Source organism: Hordeum vulgare, chromosome 4H (assembly GCF_904849725.1).
Source record: "Hordeum vulgare subsp. vulgare chromosome 4H, MorexV3_pseudomolecules_assembly, whole genome shotgun sequence".
NCBI classification, from domain to species: Eukaryota; Viridiplantae; Streptophyta; class Magnoliopsida; order Poales; family Poaceae; genus Hordeum; species Hordeum vulgare.
In genome coordinates, this window is record NC_058521.1 from 545441081 (window position 1) to 545463747 (window position 22667).

At 44.2% G+C, this 22667-nt stretch overlaps 1 non-coding gene across 1 annotated transcript; it reads right to left on the reverse strand.

Annotated features, from left to right (window-relative positions):
• Positions 1–15636: 15636 nt before the first annotated feature.
• LOC123451494 lies at positions 15637–15833 on the reverse strand. Its single transcript, XR_006632351.1, has one exon. It is a non-coding gene; the product is annotated as a U2 spliceosomal RNA (small nuclear RNA).
• Positions 15834–22667: the final 6834 nt, after the last annotated feature.

Here is a 22667-nt window from a genome sequence, read left to right on the forward strand (position 1 = left end):
ATGCAAAAGTACTCTAGCCAGCTCCGCTGGCTAGTACCACTGCACGTGGGTATCGACACTTTTCTTGTCGGACTAAGCAATTTCTGGAGCGGTAGTACAGGGTGGTAGTACCGCCTAGTAAGCGGTAGTACCGCTTGTTATTACCCTGCCAGAACCCCTTTGTATTTCTGGTCAGGTTTGCAGCAGGCCATGAGCGGATATAGGAGGCGGTACTACCTCTTATGATCGGTAGTACCGCTCCTTGTAGCGGTAGTACCACTCTGACTATACTACTGGCCTCTACCTCCCTCGTTGACTCCTGCCTTCTGGCCCAGCGGTAGTATCGCTCCGTGGAGTGGTAGTACCGCTCATATGGAGGTTGAGGGTAACGATTGGATATCCCCTTCCAATTTAAGGGTGGCCTTCTTCCCCAATGGTCCCTATCCTTTGAGCTCGTATTTTCCCCCCATTTTGACCTTCTTTGAGCTTGCTAACTCTCAATCCCACCAATGATTCTTGCTAGTTCTTGAGGGAAAAGAAAGAGGATATCTAGGTCCACTTTCCACCAATCACTTTCTCCTCTATGTGAGGGGAACCCCTTGGATCTAGATCTTGGAGTTCTTCGTGTTCTTCTTCGTTCTTCCTCTCATTTTCTTCCATAGCATTAGTTGTTGTGGAGGGATTTGGGAGAGAAGGACTTTGGCACTCCGTGTGCCCTTGCCATTGCATTTGGTGCATAGGTTTGAGTTCTCCACAATGATACGTGGAAGTGAAAAGTTAAGAAGCTTATTACTCTTGGGTGCTTGGTACCCTAGATCTTGTTCTTCTTGGGTGCTTTGGCATCCTAGAAGCTTGGTGGTGCCTCGGAGCTCAATCATTGTGGTGTAAAGCTCTAGACAAGCGTCGGGGTCTTCAATTAGGTTGTGGAGATTGCCCGGAGCATTTGAGGTCATCTTGGAGCCACAATCCATTGTGGTCATGCCTCATGGTGGTGTTGGGAGACTCCAATTAAGTTGTGGAGATTGCCCCAACCTTGTTTGTATGGGTTCGGTGACCGCCCTCAAGGGTCCCTTAGTGGAATCACGGCATCTTGCATTGTGTGAGGGCGTGAGGAGATTACTGTGGCCTTAGTGGCTTCTTGGGGAGCATTGTGCCTCCACAACACTCCAAACGGAGATCAGCATCTGCAAGGGTGCGAACTTCGGGATACATTATCGTCTCTGCGTACCTCGGTTATCTCTTACCCAATCCCTTTACTTATGCACTTTACTTTGTGATAGCCACATTGTTTCTTGTTATATATCTTGCTGTCACGTAGGTGTTTATCTTGCTTATCATAAGTTGTTGGTGCACATACGTAAGCCTAGTTGTTCTAGGTTTTGTGCTTGACTCATTAAACGTTAATTTTATTCCGCATTTGTTCAAGCCTAAACCGTAATTATTTTAAAGTGTCTATTCATCCTTCCCCCCCTTTAGGAGACATCCACGTCCTTTCACCTTCATAACCTTGCTGCCATTTGCATGTTTTTATTTTATATTGCTATCTACAATTATATACACACCTCACTTGCTTGCAAATAACAAGACAAGAGGATTGACTACCCTCTTGCCCGCGTTGGATGCAAGTTGTTTTTTATTTTGTGTGCAGTCGGTGAAGACGGTTGTGATTGATATTCCTATTGGTTCAATAAACCTTGGTTTCATAACTGAAGAGAATACTTACCCACATTATGTTGCGATAACTCGTTCCTCTTTGCGGAAAACCCAACGCAGATCACAAGTATCACTCCTCTTACCTAGCTTCTTCCACAAAACTTTGTATTTCCTTATGTATGACTATATACTTCCATGTTTAGGCTACTTTCCTATGGAAACACATTAAACAAAGAATTTCGTGATCTCTCGTATTCATTAGTCATTAGTGGAAACATCAAAATGATTATTTTGAAAATTCTGGGATTATTTGTTTTAAACAATGATCTCATGAGCGCAAAAATACCACTCATCAATCTCCAAAAGCTTAAACCTTGATCGTCATCGTTTATTTTTGTCGTGTTCTTTTAGCGGCCCGTAACAATGCCCCATTCCACACATGACATGAATAAATGCATGGTCACTTGTCCGTTTCTTTGTACGAATTAAATCTACATGCAAACCATGTTGAAATAGGACATCATTTTTGTAGCTAAGATCATCTTTATTTGGGCCGTCGCTACAAATTCTTAGATTATAGACATTTTTTGTAAATTAAAAGCTTGTGGTATTTTTTTTCTTCCATTACAACGCAGGGACCTTTCTGCTAGTAAATAAAAATGAAAGAAGTATCACTCATCAACCGCGTCGGAGATGGATTAGCCTTGCCAACACATGGCAAGGAAAGACGGGCCTCCTCTCCAATGGTTGAAGACCGGGTAGTTGGGATTTCCTCACGAATCTGTTCGAGGTCAGCACTAGACTCTAAGCCACCCAAATCGCTCCGTGGATACAATATTGTGTTTGATCCGAAGCTTCCATGGCGTCGCAAGTTTCAATGCTAGATCTGCCGCGTAACATCCCATTATGCCTCGCGGGATCTAGACTGGCTCCACAGACCAACACTAATATTTCCTGCATATTTTTTTCTCATTCGTGCGCATTCGGAATCAACTTTTCGGTCGGTCATCCATCCTAAAATTGCTTCAAGCCAAGCATGCTTAATTTTATAGTTCTTTTTTTGGGGGGGTGAAACTCGTTTCGAGTGGGCTCCCGGAAAATAAGGAATTTCTTGTTGTGAGTATCATTCCTATTAAGGCAGACTCTCACATACTCCCCCACTCAACGAAAACGACGTCCTCATCGGTCCATCAGAACGTTCTCTCTTGGCACATGTATGCGCGTCCAATCCGGCATATGTGCCATACCGTGTGCCACAACGGGCCACACGCGCCATGCACCTGACCCGTCCATGCCCGTGTAACCACAAGGGACAACTCTGATATCAATTGTAACACCCCGTTACACCTCGCGGGATCTAGACTGGTCGTGCACACCAACACTATTCTTTCGTGCGCACTTTGTCCTCGCTCGTGCATACCCAGGACCAACTTTCTGATCGATCACCGAGCTTAGAATTGCTCCAAGCCAAGGATGCTTAACTTTGGAGTTCTTTTTGAGTAGGCTCCCGAAAAAGAAGGAAATCCTTATTGATATGAGTATTCTATCATTCATATTAAGCGAGGCTCTCATACGCCGTCATTGCCTTTTCTTCTACCATGGTGGCAACGAGACAAAGGGTGAAGCACCTCCAAATATCTTGATCCAATGCAACAAGCTTATTTTCAAAGTCGTCATCAGATCACACACACACGCACACATGCACGGATGCACGGACACGAGAACTAGAAGAAGTGGATGTCCACCACCGCACGGCCCTCAGGAGCAATGGTGTACATGTACATCTTATCCATAGAATATAGCCAAACCACAACATAGCATTAGTCACACACGCGACAAAATCTACTTCTATAACTAATCTAGCACTACCTTGTAGGTTTCCTGCCCATTGCCTTCAAGTATAACCGGTATTATGAACTCACACCTCGCATCGCTCCGCACGTGTGACACGGATGGCGAACTATCCACTGCGACAGCCACCATCTTCCCTCCTCGTCGCCGCTTCGGTGTGCCATTGCACGAATCCCTTGTGGCAGCGGCGGCGACACGACTTCTTTATCTGGGCATGAATGTCCTTGTGACTGGCGTATGCGAGCATCGATGTGTCGGTCGTCGCGTGTGAAAGAATGTCAATGTCGCCTAGAGGGGGTGAATAGGTGCTTTAAAATAATTACGATTTAGACTTGAACAAATACTAATAAAACCAACGTCTAATTTGTCAATCACAAAATCTAAAACAACCAGGCTCACCTGTGTCCATCAATAACTTATGCTAATCAAGATAAACAACTAAGTGATAGCAAGATACATAAGATGAAACAATGTGGCCATCACAAAATAAAGTGCATAAGTAAAGGGCTTGGGTAAGAGATAATTAAGGCATGCAGAGACGATGATGTATCCCGAAGTTCACACCCTTGCAGGTGATAATCTCTGTTTGGAGTTGTGTGGAACCACAATGCTCCGCATGAAGCCACTAGGGCCATCATAATCTCCGCACACCCTCGCACAATGCAAGATGTCGTGATTCCACTAAGGGACCCTTGAGGGCGGTCACCGAACCGTACAAATGGCAAGCCTTGGGGGCGGTCAACGTACCAGTACACTTTGGTAACCCTTGGAGCAGTCACCGGAATCCATAAAAATTGCACGGGGCCATCTCCACAACCTAATTGGAGACCTTGATGCTTCCCAGAGATTTACACCACGATGATTGAAATCCGAGGCACCACCAACTGTTGGGGAACGTCGCATGGGAAACAAAAAATTTCCTACGCGCATGAAGACCTATCATGGTGATGTCCATCTACGAGAGGGGATGAGTGATCTACGTACCCTTGTAGATCGTACAGCAGAAGCGTTAGTGAACGCGGTTGATGTAGTGGAACGTCCTCACGTCCCTCGATCCGCCCCGCGAACAATCCTGCGATCAGTCCCACGATCTAGTACCGAACGGACGGCACCTCCGCGTTCAGCACACGTACAGCTCGACGATGATCTCGGCCTTCTTGATCCAGCAAGAGAGACGGAGAGGTAGAAGAGTTCTCCGGCAGCGTGACGGCGCTCCGGAGGTTGGTGATGACCTTGTCTCAGCAGGGCTCCGCCCGAGCTCCGCAGAAACGCGATCTAGAGGAAAAACCGTGGAGGTATGTGGTCGGGCTGCCGTGGAGAAAGTCGTCTCAAATCAGCCCTAAAACCTCCGTATATATAGGTGGGAGGGAGGGGAGGAGGCAGCCTCAAAACCTAAAGGTTTGGCCGAAATTGGAGGTGGAGGAGTCCTACTACAATCCTACTTGGAGTAGGATTCCACCTTCCCACTTGGAAACTCTTTCCACCTTGTGTTTTTTCCTTCTCAAACCTTATGGGCCTTAGTGGGAACTTATTCCAGCCCACTAGGGGCTGGTTTATCTCTTCCCATAGCCCATGAGACCCCTTGGGGCGTGACACCCCTCCCGATGGTCCTCGGCACCCCTCCCGGCACTCCCGGTACACTACCGATGAGCCCGAAACTTTTCCGGTAATGCACGAAAACCTTCCAGTAACCAAATGAGGTCATCCTATATATCAATCTTCGTTTCCGGACCATTCCGGAAACCCTCGTGACGTCCGTGATCTCATCCGGGACTCCGAACAACATTCGGTAACCAACCATATAACTCAAATACGCATAAAACAACGTCGAACCTTAAGTGTGCAGACCCTGCGGGTTCGAGAACTATGTAGACATGACCCGAGAGACTCCTCGGTCAATATCCAATAGCGGGACCTGGATGCCCATATTGGATCCTACATATTCTACGAAGATCTTATCGTTTGAACCTCAGTGCCAAGGATTCATATAATCCCGTATGTCATTCCCTTTGTCCTTCGGTATGCTACTTGCCCGAGATTCGATCGTTAGTATCCGCATACCTATTTCAATCTCGTTTACCGGCAAGTCTCTTTACTCGTTCCGTAATACAAGATCCCGCAACTTACACTAAGTCACATTGCTTGCAAGGCTTGTGTGTGATGTTGTATTACCGAGTGGGCCCTGAGATACCTCTCCGTCACACGGAGTGACAAATCCCAGTCTCGATCCATACTAACTCAACTAACACCTTCGGAGATACCTGTAGAGCATCTTTATAGTCACCCAGTTACGTTGCGACGTTTGATACACATAAAGCATTCCTCCGGTGTCAGTGAGTTTATATGATCTCATGGTCATAGGAATAAATACTTGACACGCAGAAAACAGTAGCAACAAAATGACACGATCAACATGCTACGTCTATTAGTTTGGGTCTAGTCCATCACATGATTCTCCTAATGATGTGATGCCGTTATCAAGTGACAACACTTGCCTATGGCCAGGAAACCTTGACCATCTTTGATCAACGAGCTAGTCAACTAGAGGCTTACTAGGGACAGTGTTTTGTCTATGTATCCACACAAGTATTGTATTTCCAATCAAGTATCTTGAGTTGCTCCGCCTCAGTGATTGTTCCCTTCATTACAGAAGCACTTAGTCTCGGGTTTGGGTTTAATCTTGGGTCTCTTCATTAGTGCAGCAACTGTTTTGCCGTTTCACGAAGTATCCCTTCTAGCCCTTGCCTTTCTTGAAACTTAGTGGTTTTACAAACCATCAACTATTGATGCTCCTTCTTGATTTCTACTTCCGCAGTGTCAAACATCGCGAATCTCTCAAGGATCATTGTATGTATCCTTGATATGTTATAGTTCATCACGAAGCTCTCACAGCTTGGTGGCAGTGACTTTGGAGAACTATCACTATCTCATCTGGAAGATTAACTCCCACTTGATTCAAGCGATTGTCGTACTCAGACTATCTGAGCACATGCTCAACGATTGAGCCTTTTCTCCTGTGCTTTGTGGACAAAGAATCTTGTCGGAGGTCTCGTACCTCTTAACAAGGGCACAAGCATGAAATCACAATTTCATCTCTTTAGAACATCACTTATGTTCCGTGACGTTTTACAACGTTTTAGGCGCCTTGCTTCTAAGCCATTAAGTATTTTTGTACTGAACTATCGTGTAGTCATCAGAAACGTGTACGTCGGATGTTCACAGCATCCACAGACGACGCTCGAGGTGCAGCACACCGAGTGGTGCATTAAGGACATAAGCCTTCTGTGCAGCAACGAGGACAATCCTCGGTTTTACAGACTCAGTCTGCAAAGTTTGCTACTATCAACTTTCAACTAAATTTTCTCTAGGAGCATATAAAACAGTAGAGCTATAGCGCAAGCTACATCGTAATTCGCAAAGACCATTAGACTATGTTCATGACAATTAGTTCAATTAATCATATTACTTAAGAACTCCCACTCAAAAAGTACATCTCTCTAGTCATTTGAGTGGTACATGATCCAAATCCACTATCTCAAGTCCGATCATCACGTGAGTCGAGAATAGTTTCAGTGGTAAGCATCTCTATGCTAATCATATCAACTATACGATTCATGCTCGACCTTTCGGTCTCATGTGTTCCGAGGCCATGTCTGCACATGCTAGGCTCGTCAAGCTTAACCCGAGTGTTCCGCGTGCGCAACTTTTTTGCACCCGTTGTATGTGAACGTTGAGTCTATCACACCCGATCATCACGTGGTGTCTCGAAACGACGAACTGTAGCAACGGTGCACAGTCGGGGAGAACACAATTTCGTCTTGAAATTTTAGTGAGAGATCACCTCATAATGCTACCATCGTTCTAAGCAAAATAAGGTGCATAAAAGGATTAACATCACATGCAATTTATAAGTGACATGATATGGCCATCATCACGTGCTTCTTGATCTCCATCACCAAAGCACCGGCACGATCTTCTTGTCACCGGCGTCACACCATGATCTCTATCATCATGATCTCCATCAATGTGTCGCCATCGGGGTTGTCGTTCTACTCGTGCTATTACTACTAAAGCTACGTCCTAGCAAAATAGTAAACGCATCTGCAAGCATAAACGTTAGTTATAAAGACAACCCTATGGCTCCTGCCGGTTGCCGTACCATCGACGTGCAAGTCGATATTATCTATTACAACATGATCATCTCATACATCCAATATATCACATCACATCGTTGGCCATATCACATCACAAGCATACCCTGCAAAAACAAGTTAGACGTCCTCTAATTTTGTTGTTGCATGTTTTACGTGGTGACCATGGGTATCTAGTAGGATCGCATCTTACTTACGCAAACACCACAACGGAGATATATGAGTTGCTATTTAACCTCATCCAAGGACCTCCTCGGTCAAATCCGATTCAACTAAAGTTGGAGAAACCGACACTTGCCAGTCATCTTTGAGCAACGGGGTTACTCGTAGCGATGAAACCAGTCTCTCGTAAGCGTACGAGTAATGTCGGTCCAAGCCGCTTCAATCCAACAATACCGTGGAATCAAGAAAAGACTAAGGAGGGCAGCAAAACGCACATCACCACCCACAAAAACTTTTGTGTTCTACTCGAGAAGACATCTACGCATGAACCTAGCTCATGATGCCACTGTTGGGGAACGTCGCATGGGAAACAAAAAATTTCCTACGCGCACGAAGACCTATCATGGTGATGTCCATCTACGAGAGGGGATGAGTGATCTACGTACCCTTGTAGATCGTACAGCAGAAGCGTTAGTGAACGCGGTTGATGTAGTGGAACGTCCTCACGTCCCTCGATCCGCCCCGCGAACAATCCCGCGATCAGTCCCACGATGTAGTACCGAACGGATGGCACCTCCGCGTTCAGCACACGTACAGCTCGACGATGATCTCGGCCTTCTTGATCCAGCAAGAGAGACGGAGAGGTAGAAGAGTTCTCCGGCAGCATGACGGCGCTCCGGAGGTTGGTGATGACCTTGTCTCAGCAGGGCTCCGCCCGAGCTCCGCAGAAACGCGATCTAGAGGAAAAACCGTGGAGGTATGTGGTCGGGCTGCCGTGGAAAAGTCGTCTCAAACTAGCCCTAAAACCTCCGTATATATAGGTGGGAGGGAGGGGAGGAGGCAGCCTCAAAACCTAAAGGTTTGGCCGAAATTGGAGGTGGAGGAGTCCTACTCCAATCCTACTTGGAGTAGGATTCCACCTTCCCACTTGGAAACTCTTTCCACCTTGTGTTTTTTCCTTCTCAAACCTTATGGGCCTTAGTGGGAACTTATTCCAGCCCACTAGGGGTTGGTTTATCTCTTCCCATAGCCCATGAGACCCCTTGGGGCGTGACACCCCTCCCGATGGTCCCCGGCACCCCTCCCGGCACTCCCGGTACACTACCGATGAGCCCGAAACTTTTCCGGTAATGCACGAAAACCTTCCGATAACCAAATGAGGTCATCCTATATATCAATCTTTGTTTCCGGACCATTCCGGAAACCCTCGTGACGTCCGTGATCTCATCCGGGACTCCGAACAACATTTGGTAACCAACCATATAACTCAAATACGCATAAAACAACGTCGAACCTTAAGTGTGCAGACCCTGCGGGTTCAAGAACTATGTAGACATGACCCGAGAGACTCCTCGGTCAATATCCAATAGCGGGACCTGGATGCCCATATTGGATCCTACATATTCTACGAAGATCTTATCGTTTGAACCTCAGTGCCAAGGATTCATATAATCCCGTATGTCATTCCCTTTGTCCTTCGGTATGCTACTTGCCCGAGATTCGATCGTTAGTATCCGCATACCTATTTCAATCTCGTTTACCGACAAGTCTCTTTACTCGTTCCGTAATACAAGATCCCTTAACTTACACTAAGTCACATTGCTTGCAAGGCTTGTGTGTGATGTTGTATTACCGAGTGGGCCCCGAGATACCTCTCCGTCACACGGAGTGACAAATCCCAGTCTCGATCCATACTAACTCAACTAACACCTTCGGAGATACCTGTAGAGCATCTTTATAGTCACCCAGTTACGTTGCGACGTTTGATACACACAAATCATTCCTCCGGTGTCAGTGAGTTTATATGATCTCATGGTCATAGGAATAAATACTTGACACGCAGAAAACAGTAGCAACAAAATGACACGATCAACATGCTACGTCTATTAGTTTGGGTCTAGTCCATCACATGATTCTCCTAATGATGTGATCCCGTTATCAAGTGACAACACTTGCCTATGGCCAGGAAACCTTGACCATCTTTGATCAACGAGCTAGTCAACTAGAGGCTTACTAGGGACAGTGTTTTGTCTATGTATCCACACAAGTATTGTGTTTCCAATCAATACAATTATAGCATGGATAATAAACGATTATCATGAACTAAGAAATATAATAATAACTAATTTATTATTGCCTCTAGGGCATATTTCCAACACCAACCGTCTAGGGCGTCAAAGCACCAAAGAGACACAAGCTCTAGAGTGCCCAAACACCCAAGAGTAATAAGCTTCTCAAACTTCACTTCCACGTTTCACCGTGGAGAACTCAAACCGATGCAACTAACGCAATGGCAAAAACACACTAAATGGTCAAGTCCCTCACTCCCAAATCCCACCACAACAACAAAATCGATGGAGGAAAATGAGAGGAAGAACAAGGAGCTCACAAAGAACTCCAAGATCTTGATCCAAGGGGTTCCCCTCACATAGAGGAGAAAGTGATTGGTGGAAATGTAGATCTAGATCTCTTCTCTCTTTTCCCTCAAAAAGGAGTTAGAATTATTGGAGGGTTGAGAGTTAGCAAGCTCGAAGAAGGTCAGAATGGGGGGAGAACACGAGCTCACGAGTTAAATTCCATTGGGGAAGAAGAACACCTTTTATAGGCCTTCCCAAATCCAACTATTATGTGCATTGGTCGTGCACAAGCGGTACTATCACTCGACTAAGCGGTACTACCGCATAGTCCGGTAGTTCCAGGAAAAACGTGTGATTGGCTGAAACCTCGAGATGGCAGCGCCGGCGAAACGGTACTACCGGCCAACCCAGCTATAATACCGTTGGGGATGCATTACTAAGGCAAAAGCGATAGTAGAGAGAGAGAGGGGCGGTACTACCATGCCCTACTACACCTCAAACGAATAAGAGACCAGTATCCAAAAATAAGCGATAGTTGCAACGGCACTAGAGAGCGGCAGTACCGCACGGGCGGTACTACCACCCTATTACCATGCTATTGTCGTGCGTGAAGAGCAGGCCAACAGAACCTTCAAATAAGCGGTAGTATCGAGCGGTACTATCGCATGAGAACTGAAAATTGTCATGAGAATGAATTTGCCATAACTTTTGTGTACTAGCTCTGAATTGAGCAGATCAATCTTATTGGATAGAGGGCGACAAGAGGGTTATATTAAGAACAAGCAATGGATAATAAATGCCACTAGGATAAGGAAGACGATCTTCCCAAATATGATCCGGCAAAATCCCCAACACCAAAAGTCAAAGATGCTGCATACCAAATCCGTTTTCAAAAGCCAAACAAGAACCAAGAAAGATGATGATGCCAGGAATGCAATGGTTTAATCTCTCTATGAACGATATGATCAAGCTACTCACTTGAGAGCCCCACTTGATAGTATCAAAATCGATTCTATAACCCGTTCTCCAAACTAACAACATGAGACTGGTAAAATAGAAATCTATTAAGGACAAACTTTTGCCTTGCGCATAGTCTATTTGATCTAGATGATGACGATCTTGTCCTCCTCAAGATGGACCATCTTTCTTGATTGCACCGGCTCTATGAATACTAGTAGATTGCTCCCCCATACTCCACAACATCTCTCCGGCACATCTTCATATGTCCATTATTACCATAATAGACGGCAAGCTTCAAGCATGTGATCTCTTCGTGATGCTACACTTGAACTTGCACACCTCAACCGTGATGACGATCACCACTTGATTTCATCATTCATGGTTGTATGAGATCTTCTTTCTGATGCAAGCCCCTGGAACGATACCTAACCCCACGTGGAAACCTCACAAAGACCATGGATTAGTACACAAAGTTTAATGGATAATGCTTACCATACCATACGATCACTTGATCCTACTTGGTAGAACTTCTATACTTTGTGTGTTGATCAACTTGAATCACACTTTGCCTTAGTCTTGATCAACCTTATATCTTATCTTCTCTCTTCATAAAGATGATGTCGTGAAGGTAAACATGAGTGTTCACACAATCCTCTTATTCAAGACATGCTTGCAATAGGCTCAACTCCCACATGACCAATCTTCGGATTATTCCTTGAATAACACCTTGATTATCACATAAACTCCTTGAAACCAATAAATGGACTTCAAGAAATGTCTATGGACAAATTCTTCAAATATAACTCAAGGCAACCATTACTCCATAGAGAATGTCATCAATTACCAAAACCACACATGAGGGCACCATGCTATTTTAGTGCGGGATATGCCAATGGTCTCGAGCTCCTTTCCTCCGGAAGAGCGACGGATCTGGGGCCCTTGCGCCCGGATCTGGTGGGCAGGTGACCGTTGGCCTACGGCCGTGGCCCTAGTGGCGTGGAGGATCGTGTTGTAGATTCTTCGTTGGCCACTCTGGTCAGGTGTTCCTAGCGGCGCGGGCGTGGCCCGGTGGTGCTTTAGTCGTGGCTTGGGCGTGATGAATGTGAACGGTGTGGATCGTTGATACGTCTCCAACGTATCTATAATTTTTTATTGTTTCATGCTGTTATATTGTCATTCTTCGATGTTTTACAATCATTTTGTAGTCATTTTATATCATTTGTTGGTACTAACCTATTGACTAGTGCCCACTGCCAGTTGTTGTTTTCTACATGTTTTTTACATCGCAGGAAATCAATACCAAACGGAGTACAAACGCAGCGAAACTTTTTGTGGATTTTTTTGGGCCAGAAGACATCGAGTGGGCCAAGAACGCACCCGAGGGGAGCACAACCCACCAGGGCGCGTCTGGGGTCCCAGGCGCGCCTCAGTGGGTTGTGCCCTCCTCGTTGGCCTCCCGCACCGCCTCTTTGCTATATAAATACCCCCAATGCTCCAAAAACCCTAAGGAGGGGGACGAAAATCAATTCCAACTGCCGTAGAGTCCATAAACACCAGATCCAATCTAGACACCATCACGGAGGGGTTCATCATGTCCATTGGTGCCTCTCCCATGATGCGTGAGTAGTTCTTTGTAGACCTACGGGTCCGTAGTTAGTAGCTAGATGGCTTCCTCTCCCTCTCTCTCTCTCTCTCTCTCTCTTGATTATCAATACAATGGTCTCTTGGAGATCCATATGACGTAAGTCTTTTTGCCGTGTGTTTATTGGGATTCGATGAACTTTGAGTTTATAATCAGATCTATGTTTTTATCCATGAAAGTTATTTGAGTCTTTTTTGATCTCTTATATGCATGATTGATAATAGCCTCGTATTTCTTCTCCGATGTTTGGGTTTTGTTTGGCAAACTTGATCTATTTATCTTGCAATGGAAAGATGTGCTTTGTGATGGGTCCGATCTTACGGTGCTTGATCTCGGTGACAGAAAGGGAAACGACACGTATGTATTGTTGCTATTAAAGATAACAAGACGGGGTCTATTTCTACATAAATAGATCTTGCCTACATCATGTCATCGTTCTTATTGCATTACTCTGTTTTTCCATGAACTTAATACACTAGATGCATGCTGGATAGTGGTCGATGTGTGAAGTAATAGTAGTAGATGCAGGCAGGAGTCGGTCTACTAATCTTGGACGCGATGTCTATATAATGATCATTGCCTAGATATTGTCATGATTATTTGAAGTTCTATCACTTGCCCAACAATAATTTTTTTTCCCACTGTTTGCTATTTTTCTCGAGAGAAGCCACTAGTGAAACCAACGACCCCCGGGTATCTTTTTATTATATTTGCCTTTGCGATCTATTTTCTTTTGCTTTTATTTACAGATCTATTAAACCAAAAATACCAAAATACCTTGCTGCAATTTATTTGTTCCGCGATCTATTTATCCTATCTACCACTTTTACCTCATGTTATTTGCCTATTTTGAGGCGCCGTACCCGAACGACCCGAACCGACCCAGTGCGAAAAGCCCGGGTCAGGCGTGATCATGGCATTGGGCCTGGAAACTGAGCCCGACGGTCGGGCCGGGCGAGGCTCGTGCTTGCAAAAAGTTAGGTTTTAGTTGTAGTCGGGCCAGGCCGATCGGGTCGGATTGGGCTTTTCGGACTTGGGTCGGGTTAAGGCCCTATTTATTAGGCCCAACGATCAAGCTTGGCCTGGCTCGGGCCTTGCTTTTCAACACCTGGCTTTTTTGCCCAGTCTGAAGCCCGGCCTAACCCGACCATGCCCAGGTCTAGGTGGGGCTTCGGCTCGGCCTTCGCTTGGGTAGCGACCTTGGACCACTTGGGTGGCAGGTTTTTGGCCTGGGCGACGCGCCTGAGCAGGGACAGTTGGACGGTACGTCAGGGCGGCGACACCAGATGTGGTGTGGTATCTGTGGTCTGTGTGCAGTTGCTGTGAGCAACGTGGGATGTGGGCATCCTTGTTGTGCGGCGTTGCAACTCCAGCGCTGGCGTGTTGGGGTGGCAGCCCGGGAAGGTGGTTTTGGTAGGCTGTGTAGCCGTGTAGGGCACAATATGACTGATGAAGGTCGGGGCGGCGGCCCCAAAAATTCATCGGCATCGAGCGTGTTTGACCTCGTATAGTGTGCATGACGAGGTTGCTCTCGACGTCGGTGTTGGCATCAAGGCTTCTGTGGCAACGATGATGAGAGAGCAATGTCGGGGACGCGACAAGCTTGCGTTAGTTGGCTCTTCTCCGACGTATCCGGGGGATTACCTAAGCTGGTTTGTTGTTGTGAAGTAGAAGCTGTAGCGGCGGTGCCCGATGGTGTACGATAACGAGCAGTTGGTCGTTCAATCGGTGATCTTCTGCGGCGTCAGCCATGCCTAGTTTTCCTCCGCGACTCTTTGCGAGAGTCGGAGCCGTGTTGTCTGGTCGCTAGTGACTGAGTCATGGCACGGGCCTTCATAGAGCTTCACTCAGCCTTTACAATGTTGGTTGAGTCAGCAATCGTCTATGACGAAGTTGGAGTCATTTGCTCAGGATTTAAGAATGGCGACGACGCCACTAGGGAGGAGTGGTGACGATGACGCGTGTCGTTGTCTCGATGAGACCCACTTTTGTGTGATGTGAGTCGGATATCTTATGTGTACCGATTTGCGGTTGGGATGGCTTTTTTCTTGTTTTTTCATAATTAATTAAACAATCTGTTTTCCATTCGGTTTAACCCGAGTAAATGAACAATTCACCTTGTAGAGCGACTCGACCTTTACTCCCATTCCCACTCTCACGGACGCGGCTCTGCGAGAGGAAAAGAAGGGGCCTGAGTAACTCAACAAGGAGAAAATAGAGAAAAGAAACTAGGAGAGAAATAAGTCCACCAGTAAATTCTTAACTTCACCAGGAGGTCGGTCACTCTTGGGGATGCGCTCAGCATGAGAATAATCCATAACCTCACAAAGAATGACACATCAATCCACCATGTCAGTTCATGCACATGATGCAAATGATATGCGTAACCCTTGTGACAACCCACGTCCGAGCCACATGACAACTCAACTGGGACGGAATCGATGCTGGTGTTGTTTTCCGTTTCCTTTTTTTCAAAGTGAAACTATGCTCATGAAATGACAACTACGTTTGAACCAAACACGTACGCTGTGGTTCGCCTCTAAACTTGTTTCTAATCTTGTGTGCTGCAAAGCGTTGGCATGCGTTTGACAAGACGTGATATTATTATATGTTGCTTGAAGTTGTTTTTGGGCATGTATTTGTTGATGAGCCAACGACGTGATATCACGGCGAGTGCTTGGCCGGAAACGACTCGCGTAACTCCTACTGTAATTATTTGTGCTTAACAAAAAAAGGCACCGTGTGCACGCGATACGTGCCGGGCAGTGACATGAGAGGACTGGCTCAGGCTGCACAAAGATGCGGCATAAAACTGAAAGTTAGGATGTGGCCGAACGCAACTCCTTCCTTAACATTCAAAAAAAATCTTTGATTGCTTTGGTTGGGGCGCGCCGGGCCCGGGCAGCAGTGCAACGCCCGGGCGACACACGAGAGACCCAGTGGCAAGCCACTGTGGTGGTCCCTCCCCCACAAAAAATAAATTTAATATCGTTGTGGACACATGGTCCACATATCAGATATTAAACTGATAAGAACAGATACTACACTTGATCTTAGCCAAAAGGCCGAGAAAGGTATGAGTTGTTGCGCTGCCCTCCGCTTCGTTTTATAGCCTCGTCGAGCGACTCCACCCTTCCTCGCGAGCGAGGTGGGACTAAACCAACGAGCAGCTGCGCCTCGTGAGCTTCCTCTGCGTTCCGGCTGACTGGCTGAGGGCTGAGGCTGACCAGCCGTTTGGTAGGCTTGAAAGCTGAAGCCCAATGAGAAAATGCCAGCCCATATGACTACATGGCCCAGTAAACTAGACTGGACTCTTTCCCTTCTCGTTTGATGAAAGTTCGAGGCCTGCACACTACCATATTTGGCTTTGTATCTCGTGTGACCTTGTGGTGGTGAACCTTTTTTTTATGATTGAACTTTGCTCGTGGTGGTGTTAGTAAGACTAGCAAAACGACCCGTGTGTTGCAACGGGAGAAAAGAAATCCTATTCTCTAATGACAATGATCATATTTTACTGCATCATCGAGATACACTATCATTTTCATGTTCATGAAATCGTGAACAATTTTTGAAAATCATAGACATATTTGAAATCGTGAACTCAATTCACGAACATTTTCTTAACAACAAAAAAATATTTTTTGGTTGAGCAAACTGCATTAATGGACCATGTCTAAGCTAGATTGATGAATGATATGTCTCGCTTTGATCTAGCATAGCTGTATTTTTCATAACCAGTAAAAACCATGACATCAGAATAAACATAGTTATGTATGGAGGCAAAATAAATATTTAGTCATCTTCATATAACTTACAAAAACTAACCTATAGAAAGTTGTGTCAATTTTTTGGGGCACAACGTTGTACAAAACATGGAAACTTTTTTCTTACGCGAGGCGTGAGGGACTTAATAAAATTATAAAACAAAATCTACAAATCTGCTAATATAATCTCTACGTAAGAGACAATTTGTTTTGTTTGTTATTTACGTATCCGCTTTAATTTGTGTGAACATTTTAAAGAATTTGATGGACATTTTATTTCAAATTACCAAAAAAAATTTGAATACACGATCATTTTTTCAATATCGTGAAGATTTGTAATTCACTAACATTTTCTCGAAACACTGAAAAAAATAAAAACATTAAAAAGGAAATAGTTGGGCCAAAGTTTTTAAAATGCCCCATAAAAAGGTATTAATTAAGGATGTAAAGACAAATTCAGAAATAATTATCATGAAAGATAATATTATATTTGAAGTCTACATATTTTTTAAGCTATTTCATATACAACTTTTGAAATTTAGAGTTAGAGTTTTAAATATATGAATATTTCAAAATATATTTGAGTCTGTAAAAAATAGAAACATTAAAAAAATGAGCCGAAATTGCAACAATGCAGTTCTAACTTAGAGCCAGCCTGAAATCAAGTATAGAAAAGAAAAAAAAAACTCATTAAACTCGTTGGTGCTGGGATTTGAACTTGGGTATCCCGGTTGGGAGTTGAAGACTCAAGCCATTCGGGCTACTTTCATCTACTGTATATTAAGGGCCGAGAGCTAGATGAACCAAACCCATTGGACCGTGAATTTAAAAAAACGAAGCATTTTCTTTATTGATGGGTGGCACAGTGGATAATTTATGTCAACTTTAGGGGTAATATTAGTGACGGATGACAGAAGCACTAATTGCTTTGTTAGTAGGTAAAGATGACACAATTGAACGAGATAACGTTCCTTCACCTAAAATAAGGTGACGTTCTGTCTTATACAAGAATAAGGTCACCATTGCTATCGTGGAGGCGGCGACGACGGTGTTGGTGTCGATGTTCCTTCTCGGAGTCGCTATCGTGGAGGTTACGCGTCCTGTACTCTCAGCCATGATCTACGGGCGAAAGTCACGACTCGTTGGATCGGGCGGCGACGACGTGTTATAATGTCATTTTTCCTCTTGGGCGTCGTCTTGAAGATCTTGGTCTTATTTGGACTTCTTGCAGGGACACGCACGACATAGCGATCACGTGCATGAGCGACGGTGTGGGAGGTTGTGGCATTGCGTCTTGTGTGGCAACAATGATGGTGGCAAGATGTGCAGGATCACAACTTGTCTTTGTCGTGGATGGTCGGCCTATTCCAGAGCGTGAAGTCACAGTTGCGGCGTTGCGGGGTGACACGACGGCAATGATGCCGAGCGATGAGCAGTTCGGAGTCTGTCGGTGCTAGGCGGCCTCCTTTTCTCCTGTAAAGCTCGTCATCGAAGTCGGAGTTGCCTGGTCCTCGACGTCGTCCGTCGATTGTTTAACTTTGGCCAGCATTGCCCTTGTGTCTCATTCGTTCGGAAAGGTCTTGGCGGATCGCTCGTGCCGAAGTCGGAGTCGCTTGCTCATGAAGAGATGATGACGATGACATTGCACGCGACCTTGACGATGTCCTCTCCTCGGCGGTGTGTGTGGGTCTTTGTGGATGCCAGGTCGGCTAGGTGCCCTTCTTTGTGGGCATGTTGTAATGGTTTTCACGGGTTTTCTGCAAATTAACCGCGCAATGTTATTCTGCTTTTTAAGAAATCGAGATCCTAAGGGGACGATTTTTTTTAAAAACTAATAAATAAGGCCACGACTTCACCTTTGTTCTCATCAAAAAAGGAAAACTTTATGTTTGTTGGTAGAGACAAATTTGGACTAACTCTCTTTTTCAAGATCAACAGTAGTTTACTTCATTGTGGCAGAGCTACAATCATTCTGCAAAAGTTCCTTAATGCGGCAACCGGTAGAAGCAAAATAAAGTTGAGTTATGTCTTATAAAAAGTCGCAAATTCTCGAGCCATATTGATAAGGATCCTCATCTTTAAAAAAAATTACCATGCAACAATCCGAGGACATTGGGCTTCACCTCATAAGCTACACTCGTGGGATTAAGACCCAATGATGTGAACATTTCTCGAATAGGTGGACATGTAAGACGCATGACTGCGAATTGATCATTGTGTCCATACTTAGCCTTGATTGTTCCACACCTGCAAACAACTTAGCACATAAAATTCAAACCAAACCGAGAACTAAGACCAAAAGCGCTCATCTCCCCTGCAACGGCGCTAGATAAAGCTTGATAGCGTGCAAGTGTGCATGGTTTAGTTGTAGCCTTTTCAAAATGAGAGTATCGACTCCACAGGGAGCACATGAAATCAATCTATGGTCCTTTGCAAGGTGCAAATGATGTGTCTACAAATTGCAAGTGATCGAGAGCAGTAGTAATAATAGTAATAAGGTTGCAAGTGTAAAGGTGAATAAATCAGTTGTCATGAATAACAAGTAAAGTAACTAGACCTGAGACAAATGATTAAAAGAGTTCTGAGGGGTTTGGAATCCCCACTAGTGTGCATCTATGGTGGTGCCTAAACACACAACTATTTCGGATTCCGAAGCCACTTTACACGTTTCTCCTCGTGGGCGGAGCCGGTACAGATACGTGCATACTCGTGGTATCTCCATATCCCATATGCCACCAGTGTTCTTCCCCAATCCGGTTATCAAACGAGGATTAAGAGGAAAAAGGTCCCCGTGGACGCAGCCGAAGTGGTCTTTGTTTTACACCCTATTGCAACTATCCGCCACGAATGGAGAAGGCGCGTGTCACGTGACCCAACTCCACAACCACATAGTTAGCCAACAGTAATAACATCACATCTAAACATGGCATACATTGGATGGTTGACTTCACGGAACATCAAGAAGATTATCAACATAAACATGCAACTAAGATATTAAATCATAATATCAAACATCACATTACACACTAGGGTTCATCCATACCCAAGGAACAGCGGAACTACTCACACATGGGGACGACAATCATCATGGTAATCAATAGTGCAGGCGGCTCCTATATAAACGGGTTTTGCCCCCCTTTTCGTGACATAGTTTAAAACATTCACCTTGCATCTGTGGGTGATAGGGGGTCTGTCCCACACGACACAGATAAATCATCAACGATGCCTCCGTCCGGTCACACACCCTAGGAAAAAATAGATCGTGTGCGACTGGAAGGACCATCACAAAGAGACATATTGTTGAAGTTGTGTGAGATGTTCTTAGCATCCCATACACGGAAACCTAAAGATACGTTTATGTGAGTATTATACATCACACACAATTTTCTGCAAAAAAATCGTCGGTGTTAGGGATGGCCATCACGCACGGTGTTTAGAAGAAGCTGTTTGACATAAGGTTGTCCATCACACACAAATTTTATGTGAAAGGGTGGCCTAACGCACACACTTGTTGGCCAGAAGTCGTTTGTGATAGTTCACTGACCCAACACGCCAACTTTCCAGAAATCGTGTGGGCTTGTTGAGATCATCGCTCACGGTGTTGTGTAAGAAACCTTCTACAACACGAAACCCCAGTAATTAGCCTAATTGCTCTATTATTTATAATCTAGTTAGTAATCAAATTGACACTTCATATCAAGCACACAATATATTCCATGTTCATATTACGGCAACCAAGATTTCATAATTTCAATACGTCAGAGTACAACACCATATAGGCATATACTACCTAGCTACCCAATTACACCACATGATCAAGTTTCACATGCAACATTCTAAACATTTGGAAAGCAGCATCAGGAAGATGAAACTCGTCTAGAAAACTGTTGAAGCGGAAGGCAAATATTGATCCTTCACTAATGTCGAGGGTCCTTGCAACTTTAGGCCAGCGCGTGAGGATGGTTGCCGCCCATCCTTCATCCTCTTGAGGAAGACTTCAAGAATATACCATGTGTGTTGTATGAATACCTTCCTCGCTTCTTAACCATACAGTTGGTTTGAGACGTAATCATCAATGAACTGCTTTGGAAAGGACTGGAAACAAATATATGCATAAATTTCGTTTCAAAAAATTAAAATGTCGCAAAGGAAAAAAAGACATGGTAAAGAGATAGTACCATCTTATAGTTCACTGATGTCTTCTTCATTGTGCACACAAACATCTTGTTGTTTTTCATCGCTAGTTTCTTTATCCTGACTTTCCGAGTTTCTTGATTTGACTGATATTAATGAACACCTCATTTTCCCACATGCAAAATGGATCAAACAATGGGTCTAAAACTCTTACAGTAGGACCTACATTCGGAAGACAAAATTATTAGAAACCTAAATACTAGAATGGTTCCTATAATTGCACAATAATGTGCTATTAGCCAAAGTATCATGAATGTACAAACCTCCATGGTAAACTTCAGTGTCTCCCATTGTTTCCCTTGTAATGTATTTAAGATAGATATTGATCACATTATAAGTGAGATCGATAAAATATGTTAACGAAAAATAAATGCATTGCAAATCCAACATATTAATTTGAGCCAAGGTAGTCACACTCGGGATTCTGAGTCAGATCGATTTCCCTTAAACAGAATCAAAACATAGTATTGAGTCGTGGAATCGAGGATTCTACTGGATTTACTCAATAAGATATTTAGTATCCACGCTAGAAAATTTTATGGGTTTTATAGAGTTATAACACTAAATATAGAGGAAAGAAATACACATCAATGCTAGTTGCATTCCACATCTTTTCATGGCTAACCTACTATCTAGCTTGCATGTATGAAGCATATATGAGAGGGAAATATATAGAACATCTAAATCTTCAACATACAAAATTTACTTAGGTGGTCTTTTAGAGTATGTGAATAGTCGATCACTTGTATAGCTGGGCTATAGTGCTACCTTCAAGGGTCTTGCTCACCTTCTCCGATCAATCTTGATGCATCCTCCTTCTCACGCCAATTCCATTTGTCGACAGGCCTGATCCTCCGTTTTGATCTAGGGCTTCTAAGAGATCAAAGGTGTTAGTGGTTGAGCACTTGGGCTTGAGAGGGTAATAAAGGGCCATGAGGCATGTGAAAAGAGGTTTGGATGACGGCATACTATTCTGCTACAACTAAACAAATGGCTTATATAAAATAGTAGAATACGACATAGTCCATAACATAGTAGGGATTCTACAGTTTTGTATAGGATTCTATGATATGGATCGCGACTCACCATGGATTCTACCAGATATGGACTGATACCTAGACTTGGATCGACATGCTTCTATAGGGTTGTGAAGTCATAGGATTCTAGGAGTCGAGTCGGGATTCTAACTACCTTCATTCGAGCCACATGGAAAAGCCAAGCGTGCTAAGGACTATGAAATGTAGCAATTGTATGTTTCACATGTATTTAGTATATCCAAATTTGATTTACTTCTAACATGCATAACAATAGAAAATTGTACGAACAAAAATCGAACATCACATTACAGATGATCACCAAACAAATGAACCAAATTGTTAAATTGGCATCACATTGCACAATAGAACATACTAGAAGGTCATATTTCATAGTAGGAATACATTGGGTATTTCACTAGAATTTCTGAATGAAAGGCAAGAGCAACACATGCAACGGGTAAAACAAGCATGCTTAACACGCGTAGCTAGCTGAACATAGGTCATCGGTAATTAAGCTAAAAAACAAATGATGTCTACTATGCAACTTTATTCTTGTAGACGTTGTTGGCCCTCCAAGTGCAGAGTTTTGTAGGACAGTAGCAAATTTCCCTCAAGTGGATGACCTAAGGTTTATCAATCCGTGGGAGGTGTGGGATGAAGATGGTCTCTCTCAAACAACCCTGCAATCAAATACAAAATTCTCTTGTGTCCCCAACACACCCAATACAGTGGTAAAATGTATAGGTGCACTAGTTCGGCGAAGAGGTGGTGATACAAGTGTAGTATGGATAGTAGATATAGGTTTTTAAAATATAAAAACAACAAGGTAGAAAATGTAAAACAGCGAGAAAAACATTTAATAAATGCTTGGTAATAAGGCCTAGGGTTCATACTATCACTAGTGCAATCTCTCAACA